Source organism: Neovison vison, chromosome 1 (assembly GCF_020171115.1).
Source record: "Neovison vison isolate M4711 chromosome 1, ASM_NN_V1, whole genome shotgun sequence".
NCBI classification, from domain to species: Eukaryota; Metazoa; Chordata; class Mammalia; order Carnivora; family Mustelidae; genus Neogale; species Neogale vison.
In genome coordinates, this window is record NC_058091.1 from 258,899,358 (window position 1) to 258,912,325 (window position 12,968).

A 12,968-nucleotide genomic window follows, 5' to 3' on the forward strand; every position below is an offset into this window, starting at 1 on the left:
ATATCTAATTTGGTTCTGGAAAGCATTTACAGAAGTTTGAAAACATCCCTTTCACTAAGGAGGGGATTGCAATTAACAAGTCCATCCGGAGCTCTGGGATCTCCAGGTGATGAAGAGCAGATGCCACTGCACCCATTTCAGAAATAAGAAAACTAAGGCTTTGTGAGCTTGGGTCTTTTGTCCAAGGTACACAGTAGAGCTCACAATAGACCAGTTTCTTGGCTCTTGGCCTCTGTTCTGGCCTCTGAGGTGTGTTACCCTGCCTCAGAAATGGACACATCCTTCCCAGGCTCAGCTGGATGGTGACCCAAGCTTGGAAGTTCAGTGGGACTCTGAGTAAAGGCTTCTTGCCCACAGAGCACATGGATAGGCAAGATTAGGTAAGGTAGGCTGGGAAATGTCCCAGATATCAAGTTCTAATTCCTGGAACCTGTAATTTTACCATGTATGGAAAAAGGGGTCTCTGCACATACAGTTAAGGATCTTGAGGTGAGGAGACTGTCCTGAATTATCCAGGTAGGCTCTAAAGGCAGTCATAGGTTACTCCACAAGAGAAAGGCAATGGGAGTTTTCACCAACAGAAGGAAAGATGATATGATGGAGGCAGAGACTGGAATGATGTGGCCACAAGTTAAGAAAAGCTGGAAGCCACCAGAAACTGCAAGGGGCAAGAAATAAATTTCCCCCAGAACTTCTGGAGGAAGTGTGGCCCTGATAATACCTTGATTTTGTCCCAGTGATACTGATTTTGGACTTCTGGCCTCCATAATGATGGAAGAATAAATCTCGAAGATGTCAAAGTACCCAGTTAGTGGTAATTTATTACAACAGTGATTGGAAATGTTATCCATTAGGATATGTTACAATTACAATCACTGTAAAAAAAAAAAAAAAGGAATGTTTGCTCCATAGGGCAGAAACTATGAGCTGGTGAACCAGCTGCATTCTTAATTCCCTTTTTATAAGCACTGCCTGCACATGCACACGTGTGTGTGTGTATGTGTGTAGGAATTTGAGGGCTGCACAGGTTCACGGAAGATAATATAGTCCAGAGGGACATAACAAAATGACAGAAAATTATGTCACCAGCAAGATACAGTCCTCCTTATTCACGATTCGTATTTGTGAATCTACCATTTTGGTAACATTTACTTGTAACCCCAAAATTGATACTTGATGAGTGAAGAGTAAAAACTCTTCAAAAGCAATCATTCATGGATATTCACAGAGCAGTGAGAAGTTTGACTGATTCAATGAACACATTGCCAGCTGAATTACAAGGCAGTGTTCTGCCATCTTGTTTCAGCTATTGAACAATTGTCCTTTTTATGCCTACTTAGTGTAACACTTTCACATTTTTTGCTTTTTGTTGGTAATTTCACTGTTTAAAATGGCCCCCAGGCAAAGTGCTGAGGTGTTTGTTCCTCAGTGCAAGAAAGTTGTGGTGCACCTTACAGAAAGAACGGGTATTACATAAGCTTTTTCAAGCATGAGCTATACTGCTGTTGGCTGTGAGTTCAATGTTGACGAATCAACTATATTAAATAATGTCTTGCAACAGAAACACACATAAAACAAAGTTATGTATTGATCAGTTAATGAAAATGTGACCAGAGGCTCTAGGAAATCTAATCCTGTTATTTTTCAAGGAGTAATGGTTAAGTTTTCATGAATTAAATGCTCACAACTTTTTAGAACATAACTACCACAAATAATAAGAAATTACTTCATAAAAATTTTACATTGTTATATATCAAATAATAGAACATTAAGATACACAAGGCAAAGTTTGACCAAATTAAAAGGAGAAATAGATGAATCTAAAAGCATAGTGGGGGGCACCTGGTTAGTGGATTAAAGCCTCTGCCTTTGGCTCAGGTCATAGTCCCAGGGTCCTCAGATCGAGCCCCGAATCAGGCTCTCTGCTCATCGGGGAACCTGCTTCCTCCTCTTTCTCTCTGCCTACTTGTGATCTCTGTCTGTCAAATAAATAAAATCTTCAAAAAAAATAAATAAAAGCATAGTGGGAAACTTTAACAAACTTCTTTCAGCAACTGATAAAATATCAGATAAAAAAACAATCAGTACATAAAAGACTTTTAAATTGGGACAAAAATCACATAACACAATTCATCAATTTAACCACTTAAAATCGTGCTATTTGTTGGTTTTTAATATATTCATAATGTTATACAACCATCAGCACAACCTCATCCCAAAACATTATCATCTTAAAAAGAAACTCCATGTTTATTAAACAGCCATTTCTAATCCCCCCTTATTTTTAGCTCCTGCAGTCACTAATTCATTGTCTTTAAGGATTTACCTATCCTGGACATTTCATTTAAATAGAATCGTACAATTTTGTCTGGCTTCCTTCACTTAGTGTGTTTTCAAGGCTTACCTATGTTGTAGTGTGTATCAGTACTTCACTGCCTTTTGTGGCTAGTACTTCATTGGATGGATTAAAAATTTGGCTTATCCCTTCATCAGTGGGTGGGGGTTTGTCTTTTATGAATAAGGCAATTAGCATTGCGTACAAATTCTTGAGTGAACATATGTTTTTGATTCTCTTGGGTACACCTAGGACTGTTGTTGCTGGGTCAAACAGCAGCTCTATGCTTGACTATTCAAAAGCTGTTTTTCAGACTGTTTAACCAGACTGTTTCCCATAGCAGCTGCACATTCCCACCAGCTGTGTATAATGGTTCTAATTTCTCCACATCCTAATACTTCTACTTTTTTATTGCCATACCAGTGGTTGTAAAATGTTGACACATTATGGTTTTGTATTTGCCTAAGGGCTAATGATGTTGAATATCTTTTCAAGTAATTATTGGTCATTATATATCTTCTTGGGAAAAATTTTTATTCAAGTTTTTGTCCATCTTAAAATTGGGTTGTTTGTATTTTTGTTATTGAGTTCTTTATCCTGTAAGAGAGCATAGGAGATATATATTCTGGACAATACACTAATATTTGATTCGCAAATATTTTGTCCCATTTTATTTCCAAAATATTATCTTTTGACTTTGATAGTGTCCCTTTGATGCACAGTGGTTTTTAATTTTGATGATACCCAAATTATTTTTTCTTTTGTGGCTTTTGTGTTTGGTTGTCAGATTTAATAAACAGTTGCCTAATTCTAGGTCATGAAGATTTATACCTATATTTCCTTCCAAGTTTTATACTTTTAGCTCTTACATTTGACATTGAGTCTTTGATTCATTTTGTTAATTTTGGCATATGGTATGAGGTTGGGGTCCAAATTCACTCTTTTGCATGTGGATATCTAGTATTACAGCACCAATTGTTGAGAAGACTACTCTTCACTCAACTGAATAATCTTGGTAAACTTGCTGAAAATCAACTGACAATAGGGATGCCTGGGTGGCTCAGTCAGTTAAGCATCTGTCATCAGCTCAGGTCATGACCTCAGGGCCCTGGGATCGAGTCCTACATCAGGCTCCTTGCTCAGTGGGGAGCCTGCTTCTTCCTCTCCCCCTGCAGCTCCCCCTGCTTGTGCTTGTTCTGTCAAATTAAAAAAAACAAAAAACAAAAAAAAAAGAGAAGAAAATCAACTGACAATAGATTATGGGTTTATTTCTGGACTCTAACTTCTATTCCATTAATCCAGGTCTATCTTTAATGCCAGTTCCATACTTTTTTTTAAATTAATTAATCAATTAATTTTTAAAAATTTTTTTAAATTTATTTTCAGTGTAACAGTATTCATTGTTTTTGCACCACACCCAGTGCTCCATGCAATCTGTGCCCTCTCCAATACCCACCACCTGGTTCCCCCAACCACCCCCCCCCCGGGCCCTTCAAAACCCTCAGATTGTTTTAGAGTCCATAGTCTCTCATGGTTCACCTCCCCTCCCAATTTCCCTCAACTCCCTTCTCCTCACCATCTCCCCTTGTCCTCCATGCTATTTGTTATGCTCCACAAATAAGTGAAACCATATGATAATTGACTCTCTCTGCTTGACTTATTTCACTCAGCATAATCTCTTCCAATCCCATCCATGTTGCTACAAAAATTGTGTATTCGTCCTTTCTGATGGAGGCATAATACTCCATAGTGTATATGGACCACATCTTCCTTATCCATTCATCCGTTGAAGGGCACCTTGGTTCTTTCCACAGTTTGGTGACCATGGCCATTGCTGCTATAAACATTGGGGTACAGATGGCCCTTCTTTTCACTACATCTGTATCTTTGGGGTAAATACCCAGTAGTGCAATTACAGGGTCATAGGGAAGCTCTATTTTTAATTTCTTGAGGAATCTCCACACTGTTCCCCAAAGTGGCTGCACCAACTTGCACTCCCACCAACAGTGTAAGAAGGTTCCCCTTTCTCTACATCCCCTCCAACACACGTTGTTTCCTGTCTTGCTAATTTTGGCCATTCTAAGTGGTGTAAGGTGATATCTCAATGTGGTTTTAATTTGAATCTCCCTGATGGCTAGTCATGATGAACATTTTTTCATGTGTCTGATAGCCATTTGTATGTCTTCATTGGAGAAGTGTCTGTTCATATGTTCTGTCCATTTTTTGATATGATTGTCTGTTTTGTGTGTGTTGAGTTTGAGGAGTTCTTTATAGATCCTGGATATCAACCTTTTGTCTGTACTGTCATTTGCAAATATTTTCTCCCATTCCGTGGGTTGCCTCTTTGTTTTGTTGACTGTTTCCTTTGCTGTGCAGAAGCTTTTGATTTTGATGAAGTCCCAACAGGACCCATCCATATGTTGTCTACAAGAGACCCATTTTGAACCTAAAGATACAACCAGACTGAAAGTGAAAGGATGGAGAAGCATCTTTCATGCCAATGGGTCTCAAAAGAAGGCCGGGGTACCGATTCTCATATCAGATAAATTAGATTTTATTTTTTTAAGACTTTTTTTTTTTTGATAGAGAGAGATCACAAGTAGGCACAGAGGCAGGCAGAGAGAGAGGGGGAAGCAGGATCCCCGCTGAGCAGAGAGCCCGATGTGGGGCTTGATCCCAGGACCCTGAGATCATGACCTGAGCCAAAGGCAGAGGCTTAAGCCACTGAGCCTCCCAGGCGTCCCAATAAATTAGATTTTAAACTAAAGACTGCAGTCAGAGATACAGAAGGACACTACATCATTCTTAAAGGGACTATCCACCAAAATGATCTAACAATTGTAAATATCTATGCCCCCAATATGGGAGCAGCCAATTACATAAGAAAACTGTTAATCAAGATAAAGAGTCATATTGATATGAATACATTAATAGTAGGAGATCTTAACATGCCTCTCTCAGAAATAGACAGATCATCGAAGCAGAAAATCAATAAAGAAACAAGAGCATTGAATGACACATTGGACCAGATGGACCTCAAAAATATATACAGAACATTCCACCCTAAAACAACAGAATACTCATTCTTCCTAAGTGCACACAGAACCTTCTCAAGAATAGACCACATACTGGGTCACAAATCAGGACTCAATACCAAAAGACTGAGATCATTCCCGGCACATTCTCAGATCACAATGCTTTGAAACTGGAGCTCAAACACAAGGAAAAGTTCAGAAGGAACTCAAACATCTGGAAGCTATAGACCACCTTGCTTAAGAATCCTTGGATCAACCAGGAGATCAAAGAAGAACTGAAACAATTCATGAAAACCAATGAGAATGAAGACACTTCAGTCCAAAACCTATGGGATACAGCAAAGGCGGTCCTAAGGGGGAAATAGATAGCCATCCAAGCCTCCCTCAAAAAAATTGAAAAATCCAGAACACACCAGCTGTCTCTACACCTTAAAGAACTGGAGAATCAACAAATCAAACCAACTCCACACATAAGGGAAATAATCAAGATTAGAGCTGAGATCAGTGAGGTAGAAACCAGAGATACAGTAGACTATATCAATGAAACTAGAAGCTGGTTTTTTGAACGAATCAATAAGATTGATAAACCATTGGCCACACTAATCCAAAAGAAAAGAGAGAAAGCCCAAATTAATAAAATTATGAATGAAAAGGGAGAGATCACAACTAACACCAAGGAAGTAGAAACAATCATCAGAAGTTATTATCAAGAGTTATATGCCAATAAGCTAAGCAACCTAGATGAAATGGATGCATTCCTGGAAAACTATAAACTCCCAAAATTGAACCAGGAAAAAATTGACAACCTGAATAGACCAATATCTAGTAATGAGATTGAAGCAGTGATCAAAAAGCTTCCAAAAAACAAGAGCCCAGGACCTGATGGATTCCCTGGGGAATTCTACCAAACTTTCAAAGAAGAAATAACACATATTCTCCTGAAGCTGTTTCAAAAAAATTGAAGCAGAAGGAAAATTTCCAGACTCTTTCTATGAAGACAGCATTACCTTGATCCCCAAACCAGGCAAAGACCCTACCAAAAGGGAGAATTTCAGACCAATATCACTGATGAATATGGATGCTAAGATTCTCAACAAGATCCTAGCCAACAGGATCCAACAGCACATTAAAAAGATTATCCACCATGACCAGGTGGAATTCATTCCTGGGCTACAAGGATGGTTCAACATTCGCAAATCAATCAATGTGATAGAACAAATTAATAAGAGAAGAGAGAAGAACCACATGGTCCTCTCAATTGATGCAGAAAAAGCATTTGACAAAATCCAGTATCCACTCTTGATTAAAACGCTTCAAAGTATAGGGATAGAGGGAACATTCCTGCACTTCATAAAATCTATCTATGAAAGACCCACAGCAAATATCATCCTCAATGGGAAAAGGCTTGCAGCCTTCCATACTGTTTTGATTACTATCACTTTGAATTGTTTTGGAATTGGGAATTTTTAATCTTTCCATTTTGTTCTTTCTTTTCAAGATTTTTCTTCAATTGGGGTTTCCTGCAATTACATATAAATTTTAGAATCAGTTTGTCAAGTTCTCCAGTCACCTGGGATTCTACTGAAAAGTTTAGGTAGAATCTGTAGTTTAATGTGGGGAGTATTTCCATTTAACAACGTTAAGTCTTCCAGTCCATGAACACGGAATGTCATTCCATCATTTAGGTTTTCTTTAATTTCTTTCAACATGGTTTTGTAGTTTTTAGTGCACAAATCTTACACTCCCTTGGCTAAATGTATTTGTAAGTATTTTATTCCTTTTGATGCCATTATAAATGGAACTATTTTCTTAATTTCATTTTGTATTGTTCGTTCCAAGTATGTAGAAATGCAAGTAGTATTTTTTAAATTACATCTGAAGTTGTGGCAGCCATCTTGCTATCCACTTGAGACTGAAGTCAGTGCTAAGAGATGGCAGAGAAGAGATATGGAAACAACCAGGGCTCCAGATGATACCACAGAGTTAATGAGTCAACTCTGTTTGCAATCTCTACAAGTGGACTTTGTTTCCTCCTTACTTAAGCCAGTTTGTTTCTTCAAGAAAAAAAACAAAACAAAACACTTAATGTGGAAAACACTGCTGACCATCTGCCCAGTATTTCCCCCTTTATTTATTACTATGAGATATTATGAGAGAATCTCATATGAGAGGTTCAATCCTCTCCTCCCCTGAGAGAGGGAAGGGCAATATGCCCAAGCTAAAAACTGCTTTCTCTTCAGATCTTTTCAGCTAGGAATGGCCATATGACCCATGCAGTAATTCCAGCAATTGAGAGACAAACATTTCAGAGTGGGGACACATGAAAAATCTTTTTAATGTGAATAGGTTTTTTTTCCCCACCTTCTAAACTCTGTCATATTGGGGGTTATAGGTAATACTTGCTTAATTACAGAGTACTTCATCTAGGTATAAATTGTATATAACCTCCAGAATTTGAAGTATGGCTTTGTTGCCACCATTTAGTTTCAGAATGTATACAGTTTACATAATTTGAGGTTATTTTTCTTGAGTTTTGTTTTTGGTCACAAATTACTAGATAATAGTAAACCAGTCGCTGGTGTTGTTAAGTAATCCACCATATTTATTTTCTATTTGCCTTTGACTCCCTTCACCCGTATCTCCCACCCTCCACCGTATCTCTGGCAACCACCAATCTGTTCCCCATGAGAGTTTTTTCATTTTTTTAAAATTCCACATGTAAGGGAGATCATATGGTATTTTTTGTCTTTCTCTGACTTAACTTAGCATAATGCCCCTGAGATACCTCCTGGTTGTTGCAAATGGCAAGATTTCATTCCTTATGGTTGAATTAATGTAACAATTTAGTATCAATAGCATACAAAATCTTTGCTATGTCTGCTCTTGTTGTTTTTGTCACAAATTACATCTTTATGCCCATAAACACAGATTTACAGTTACTGTTTTATGCAGCTATTTTTTAAATAAGGAAAAAATTACCAAAAAGTACATTAATTCTGCCTTTTATGCTTATCTATATAGTTACCTTTACTGGCATTCTTTATTTGTGTGGATTTGCAATACTATCTAGTGTCCTTTTATTTTAGTGTTTAGCATTTCTTGTAGGGAAGGTCTCCTCGTGACAAACTTTCAATTTCTGTTCATTAAGAATGTCGGTTTTGTCTTTATGGGGGGGCTATTTATTTATAGAAAATTTTAGTTTCATTATAGTTAACATAGTATAGTATTAGTTTCAGGTGTACAATAGTGATTCAACAATTCCATACATTACCCAGTGCTCATCATTACAAGAGCACTCCTTAACCCTATCACCTATTTCCCACCCCCTCTGGTAACCATCAGTTTGTTCTCTATAGTTGAGTTGTTTCTTGGTTTGTGTTTTCCTTTTCCCTTGTATGTTTTGTTTCTTAAATTGCACGTAAGTGAAATCATACGGTATTTGTCTTTCTCTGACTTATTCTGTTTAATATTATATTCTCTAGGTCCATCCATGTTGTTGTAAATGGCAAGATTTCATTTGTTATGGCTAAATAATATTCCACTGTGTATCTTCATTTTTGAAGTAGTTTTTCCAGACATTGAAGTCATAGTTAACAGGTTTTTTTTCCTTTCACCTCTTTGAATATACCATTCCATTGTCTTCTGGTCCCCATGGATTCTATGGAGAAATTAGCTCTTATCCTGATAATCAATTGCACATGATGAGTAGTTTCTTTTGTTTTCAAAATTCTCTTTGTCTTTCAACAGTTTGATCATGTGTCTAAGAATGGATCTGAATTTATCAAGCTTCTTAGAGTTCATCAAGCTTCTTGTATGTGTAGATTTGTGTTTTTCATCAAATCTAGGAAGCTTTTGGGGATGCCTGGGTGGCTTAGTTGGTTAAGCATCTGCCTTTGGCTCAGGTAGTGATCCTTGGATTGAGTCTCATGGTGGGCTCTTTGCTTGGCAGGCAACCTGTTCCCTGTCTGCCACTCCCCCTGCTTGTGTGCTCTCTCACAAATAAAATCTTTTTTAAAAATTTAGGAAGTTTTCAACTATTAATTCTTGAAATACTTTCTGCCTCTTTCTCTCCTCTGGGACTCCTATTATACACATGCTGATATTTTGGATAATGTCCTGTACATCTCTTAGGCTCTGTTCCCTCTTTAAAAAGAAAAAAAAAAAAAAGTTACTTAGACTGGATAATTTCAGTTGGTTTATCTTCAGGTTCACTAGTTCTTCCTTCTATCTATTCAACTTTCCATTGGGCCCCTCTAGTGAATCTTTCATTCCAGTTATGCTTGTCAGCTCCATAATTCTACTTGACTTCTTATTCCTGTCTCTTCATTCCTAGTCTCTTTTTGGAGAGATATTCTTATGGTTTCCTTTAACTCCTTAAATATATTTCAGGGGTGCCTGGGTGGCTCAGTGGGCTAAGCCTCTGCCTTCGGCTCAGGTCATGATCTCAGGGTCCTGGGATCAAGCCCCACATTGGGCTCTCTGCTCAGCGGGGAGCCTGCTTCCCCCGCCTGCCCACTCTGCCTGCCTGTCTACTTGTGATCTATGTCAAAAAAATATAAATAAATATATATTTATATAAATATATATATTTATAAATATATAAATACATATATATATATATTTCAAATAGCTAATTAAGTCATTGTCCTGCATTTCCAATGTCAGGGTTTCCTGGGGAATAATTTCTATTATTTCCTTAGCTATGGGCCCTATTTTGTTTCTTTACATGCTCCTGTAACATTTTGGTTGTTGTCTACTGGACATTTTAAATATTTGAATGTGGCAACTCTGTAAATAAATCAGGTACTCCCCACCCCAGGGTTTGTTAGTGATGTTTGTTGTCATTGTTAACTTTTCTCCACTAATTGCTCTGTGCATGCTGGTACAACTTTCAACACTCAACCAGGAAGGTCACAATTCTGCCTCAGTATTTACTTCTTGCTTGCAGAGCCTTAAAATAATCAGCTGGAGGTGGACCTTTTAAAGTTTTTGTTGAGTAGATGCACAATCCTGGATATGAGCATGGCTTTCTAGATACCCAGTAGTATGTCAGAGCTTTTCTAAGTCCTTATTCATCAAAGCAATCTCATTCCCCAGCCTCTTCCCAGGATCTTTGGTTATTCTATACCACCCCCCAAACTGTTATTCATTCCCCAGTCAGCAACAACTAATACATTTGCCCGTAAGTGTTTTTGATAAATGCCCCCTAGATAACTATTTCAGTACTGGAGAATTATGAGTTAGGTAAGACAAAGGCAAATCCTTTGAAATTGTTCTCCAAGAAGCCACCAGACGGTTCGAAAGAAACAGGCACAATTTTTTTGCAAGTCAGTTCCATTATACTCACTGTGGTACTGGTATACTCACAGGGGATGTGGCTGTTATCTTCAAGGCCACTGCTAAGCTAGGGAGAGGGGGAATGAGACCAGGCCAAGTTAAAATGCCACTAAGCTGTCTGCTCTTACCAAGATTCAGCTGTTTCTTCTTGATTACATTGCCCTGGTCTGTAAACTTTTAGTTAGTTTCCAGTTCTGAAAAAGTTGACTATAACAATTTTTGCCAGCTTTTCATTCCTTTTATGGAATGCACACTTTTGAAGTTCCTTAATCCATTTTTGCAAACGTTGGGATATAAAAGATTTAAAGAACTATACAGGATAGTGTATCCAATAAACTGCAGACATCATATTCAGGTATATGTGGCGCACTTGTAAAAACTGAACAACTCCTAGGTTATAAAGCAAGCCTCAACAAATTTCAAATAATTGAAACAATGCATTTTAGAATAGAAATGTGTTTTCCAACAATGATGGGATTAAAACAGAACTCAATGACAAAAAGACAATTAGAACCTAGCAGCCAGTCAGTTACTAAAGGATGGCTATAGAGACCATGACAACATGGTTTTCTGGGGCTCTGGTCATATGCATGTCAGATCATCAGATGTCAGGGTTGAAATGCAGGAACATTAGACAGGTTCTAGTTTGATACCTCCCCTCCCCCTTCACTTTCCTAGGAGACAGAAAACCAAAACAAGGTCACACACAGAACTGTTGGCTAAGAAATAGTTCTGTATCCCAGGACTTTCAACACAATGCTCTGACACAGAGCTGCCTCAAACCTTCCTTCATCCAGAGGTCTGGACTACCAATATTCACTTTCTCCCTCCAAAATCTCATACCCTCACTGGGAATTCTTTGTTTCCTGACAGTCTTCCCATTTTCTCCCAAAGACTAGCACCTTAAACATAGGCTAATTAGAACTCTATTATTTCCTAAGGACAACTTTCTGTTATTACCTATTACCTGATATTTATAATTTCTGATAAGACAATGTTTTAAAGATTAAATAAGCACAAAGTTACTTTATCAGGAAGCATAAAACTGACTTGTCAGTATACGAACTAATTATAACCTTTGGTTAATTTAACATGCACCTCAGTCTTCCATTAGTTCCTCCTATATCTCACTGAATCCTGTTTTTCACCCATAAAACTCCTGGATCTCCTGACCAGTGGACTCAGTAGTAGATTCTCTCTTTGCAGTTACCAGGCTAAAAGGATAATTATTTAGCTTCAATGTTTGCTAGAGAGTAATGATCTTGTGTGAACATTTCAACCTTTTATATACCCATTTGTTTGTCAATTGTAGCTACTGTTATAATTCATTAAGATGATCTCTTAGGTTCCTTTGGGCTTGGAGATGCTTAAAAACAGCATGGTACAACACAGTTCATGTTCATTTAAGCATTTGTTTTCCCAAGTACTGTTCTTTACATGAACTCTAATCTTATCTTTGTATTGGAAAATTACATTAACTATTAACCCAACAATCACCCCCTTCCCCGACCACCTTCATTGTCACCAGAAATCTTTACCTAGTCTTTCTGTAACTCCAATTTCTTGGAGTGAAAAAACTCAACATGCCTAGGAGATGAATCCTGACTGATCTAAGCTAATAATGGCAATTCTGTGTTTTGTTTATTCAAGTTTTTCCAGTTTCCCTTGCAACTAAACTGGCACATGACCAATGACATGTGAAGAGTTAATCTATAGCTTCAGAAAGCTTCTGTAGCTTTCTGAAAAAGTTCCAGTCTGTTAATTTTCTTGACCTTCCCCTGAATCCAGGTTTGTTATATTCCCAATGCACCTTTTGCTAAAAAAGAAAGAGGTTAAATTGAGGAGTCAGACACACATAGATATGAATTTTGGTCTTCTATATGACCACTCTAGGGCAAGATACTTACCTCTGTGTAGCCTCAGTTTTGTCACTTGCCAAATAGGGGTTAGTGAACAAAAGAATAATGGAATGAGGACTATATGGGACAATGAAGACATGTGAAATTCCTGGGTCTATAGCAGAGCTCCATAAATGGGACTCCTTATCAAATTAAAACGAACAAGAACACATCCAACACAGCCTATCCAATAAAAACTCTCACTGAAGTATACAATAAACCTTCTTACTCCATGACCCCACTACAAAATTTTCGCTTAATGGTCAGCAGAAATTAGCATATTAGTGAAAGTAATGTTCTTCTTTCCAGAGGCCTGGTTGTTAGAAGAAAAAACAAAACAAAACAAAAAAACACATTACATAG